The sequence below is a fragment of the Lepisma saccharinum genome, unplaced genomic scaffold (assembly GCF_977018435.1).
Source record: "Lepisma saccharinum unplaced genomic scaffold, izLepSacc3.1 HAP1_SCAFFOLD_8, whole genome shotgun sequence".
NCBI classification, from domain to species: domain Eukaryota; kingdom Metazoa; phylum Arthropoda; class Insecta; order Zygentoma; family Lepismatidae; genus Lepisma; species Lepisma saccharinum.
The window spans coordinates 1,339,258-1,343,349 of record NW_028142894.1 but is presented as its reverse complement, the minus strand read 5'-3'; positions in this window follow the sequence as shown (position 1 = coordinate 1,343,349).

Genomic DNA, 4,092 nt, shown 5'->3' with positions numbered 1-4,092 from the left:
TAATTTGGCCAAATCATTTTGAAGCTTATCCACGCTCAACTGTATATTTTGAACGTTGTCGTAAGAAGGTACGTCGACATAATTTTTTATGAGCGTTTTCAGTTCGGAATCGATTTTCAGAATGGGGTCGAGACATTGCGTTTGGAGCGTAGCGATCTCCGACTCTAAACTTTTGTTTAAGGTCTCCTGCAAAGCGATCAAATCGCTCCTCAACTTTTTAATTCGGACGTCGAGCATGAGAATCTCTTCTGCGTGGTCTACACGCTTGGTGTTGCCGAAAATGTCGTTAGGCATTTTTGGTTAACGGTTATTTATAATAGGATAGACGATTCGTAATTCTACGAAGAGAGGAATGAGTTTGTCGTAATCTCCTAGGAGTTCCACGTATAAACAATCTCCTGCAGAAACATCGTACGTAATGTTAGAAAGCATCTTGTCGTGCTTGATTCGAAAAATGTTCTTGCCGGTAGATATTTTGATTTCGCCTACGTTTTCCGGATTCACGGTGATTTGAAGTTTTCCATCGATCGGAATTTTGTAAAAATGTAAATTGTTATTAAAAACGTAAAACATCTTGCCCACATCGTCATCCAGTTTTGTCCAAATGCTGTTAAGGTGAACGATGAGTAGACCATTGAGTTTAGTTAACACGGAAGGTAAGAGGTTATTGGAATTTATTGGTGCAGTTTCCATAATGGTCTGTTTGCGAAAACCGAAAAGATTCATTGTTCCTGTTATTTAAATTAAATTTCTACATGCTGTGCCCCTTCATAGATTGAATAAAGAGAAGAGAAGAGAAGATTTTATCTGCGGCGATGCAATTCAAAAGGCTCGAGAACATGTAATTATGAAGAAGAAAAAAGTAAGAGTTGAATTTAATGAGCCTCGTGTTTAGAGCGAGCCTTAACGACATAATTACAACTTGCAACTTTTCATCGCCCGAGGGCTCCCCTTTCATTCTTTTCCTCCGTCTGTTTTTTGAAAAATGGCAAAAGACACAGCGAACTTCATGGCTATGGGGTTACAGTTAACACACGTCACATTTATCGCTTCCATTGCAGTGGCCCCACTCTCTGGTATGTATTTGACAATCGAGAACACGCAACTTGTTGTCCCTTGCATCCAATGCGACCTTGGTTACGCGCGTCGTGTACAGTTCGTGTAAAGTATTCGCAATGCGATGATCTGTGCTGAGTTTTTTTTCACCATGAAAGAGGCATTCTTTGTAGTCTTTCATGTTGAATTTAGCAGTACTTGTTCTTCCTACCCCTTTCGCTTTCTTGATCTCTTTCTTATCTGCAATCTTGACGCAGTACATTTTGGCACGAAGCCCCGCAAATTCGCTGATGTAATTACCAGCCGCTTCGTCTTTGAACTTTCCTATGGTCATTTTGTTTTCCGTCGAATGCAAGTGATGGCCTGATGGTAAGTTACTGAAATCAAAAAGATGCTTTATCGAACTCAGATCACGTTCGAGGCTTGGTGTTTGGATTAGAAAAATAAAGCTATCCGTGTCAATGTAGCATATTTGGATGTTATCTCCGTAAAAGAGTTGAAACTGGTCGTAGTACGATTGGTACATGTGCAATTTTGATAGTTCAAGGACGGTGGCACCTATGGCAATCGGCTTGTCGAGCATCACTTGCTTCTTGTTCTTCTCGACGAATACCAGATTCTCGTCGAAAATGGTGAAGTTTTTGAAGTAGGGGGACGCGACAATCTTTTCGAATTTCTTTTCGTCCGTGACCAACGTTGCGTCGATGTAATTGCGCACGTTCTCCATCGTCTTGCCGTAGATGGCGTTGTTGAACAGTTTGTACAGATCCTTGTCTGCAGGCGATGTCGATTGCGCTCTGCGTCGCGTGTTCTCGGCTATGTAGGGTTCCAGCCACCTGCTCTGCCTAAATTTCAATCCTCTGTGTATTTTCTTCAGCTGCAAGCCGTGACGCACGTAGAATTGAAGGAGTCGGTAGTGCACAACATAATTCCTCTTGTTCTCCACGCTTAGTATGAGTTTTGGCTCCGATGATCCTCCAGGTGGCTTCTCTTTGGTGGGGGCCAGGGCGAATCCGTGATGTTTCTCGTGAAGTGTTTCGGGATAATCGAGATCCACTTCCAAGAAACAGCCCCATTCGTTATCTTCGCTCCAGTTGAGAAAAAAATCCTCGCAGGAGAGTTCCTCTTTGGTCATCCACGCGTAGTCGCTGATGGGAAGACACTGGGACATGGAGTGGCCGTACAGGTTGTTGACATCCCAGTAGACGATGTAGGTGTTGGGCTTCGATGCATCGTAACCAGACGTACGAGGATTGTTTGCCTGAGCATGGCGTCGGGGACATTGGACGATGCCACCGCGTATCGCACTCTCCATGAAGGCATACTGTTCCTTCTCTGCGATGAGTCCCAGTTCCACATTGGTGTATTTCATCATCGATTCCCAAGTCAATCCCGGCGTCGTGAAGAAATACGCAGGATCCAACTTGTAGATCGACATGCATCTCTTGCGAAACGACTCGAAAATGTCCATGAGGAGAGTCACGTCCAATTTCAAATACAGGTCGTGATAATCACGAAAAGTTTGGCAATTGAAGGCCGTCCACACACTACGAGCGTGTTCGTAGTCCTCTTCGGAACAGACGTCCTCCGTGAGATGGGAATAAAATGCCTCCCGGGGTGGAAGTTCCGTCTCGTCAAATTTGTCGAAATCGTTGACGTACTCGTAGGGGTAGACGCCCTTGCGACGCAACAGATTCAAATTTTCATCTCCTCCCGAAAAACACATTTGCTTGGTGGCCACAAGATCTTCGTTGCCGAGTTGAGCTGCAAGGGTGGCCAGGCTGGAGGACAGGAAATTGTACGAATCCAGGATTCTAACTTCCACACTTCCTCCTTCTTCGAGAGGGATCCACACTCTCACCGCGATGTACTTCTCGCTTGTTCTCGGGATGATGCTGATTCGAGAAGTTATGTTGTAGAGCTCTTTGACGAAGAGATGCGTATCGTACTTCTCGGTGTAGTGCAGAAACACGACAACAAAATGCGACTCCTTAATCCTAAGATTGCACGAATTACAGATTGTGCTCAGGAATAATCCATTCTGATGGTCATGGTGTATGACCTTGTGATTTTTGGGGGTGAAAGCCTGCTCACACTCCGCGCATCTTGTCGCCGTGTCATGTCTCCGCTGTTGTTCCGTCGTGAGAGCAGGTGGAGAAACATTAGAGCCTTTCAGGCTGGGTGCAAGTTCTCTCGCGCATTCCGCTATCTTCTTAACAAAATGTTTTGCCGCATCAGGTCCGCAATACAAGATGACATCATTCAATTTTTCTCCGTAGATGGAGAAACTGCAAGGCTCGTGGTGAAAAATTTGGATCGTGCTTGAGGTAGAGGGATCAGGGTTGCAAGACGTCATGGGAACTTGGAAGCTTTCAAAGTCGGCATAAAGAACAGCGGGATGGTGGAGAAGAGCCTGGTGTTTCTGAAATTTCATCTTGGTTCCGGGTTCCGGCATGACATCTTCGGGTTCTGCAGTCACGGAGGCAAAACACTTGTGCTGTTCTTTCGTCTTCTTTCCCACGCGAAAAATTCCCAAACATCGATCGCAAATTTCGATCTTATCGTGATCCTTGCTGATCTGTCTTCCTACTAATCGTGAGAAATTCCGTATCAAACTGTAACGGCCATCTACAAGCAAGAGTCGAATTACATTATTCTGGCTTCTCGCAGGTCTTAACACACGAATGTTGTCGCAATCGTCAACCCCAAACACGGAAATATCGAGATCTTCTTTTTTTTCCTCTCTATAGTTTTTTAAAAATTGATTGATCTTATTCAGGGGCACAGGATAGGAAATTCCTCTCATCATATTCTCATATCCCCCCCTCATATCCTCTGTAATTGGACAGGCGTTCGGGGTTAACATTATTAGCTGGGTGTAATGCGGCGATGACAGACCATAGGAAACTTTTCGCATCATTACTTTGTATGTTCAACACTGCATTTTGCTTTTTTTTTTGTTTTTTTGTTTTTTTGAGCGCTGCGTAACGGTTTGAAATTGCAGACTCGAAGCTGTAACATGTGGCTGCGACCGCA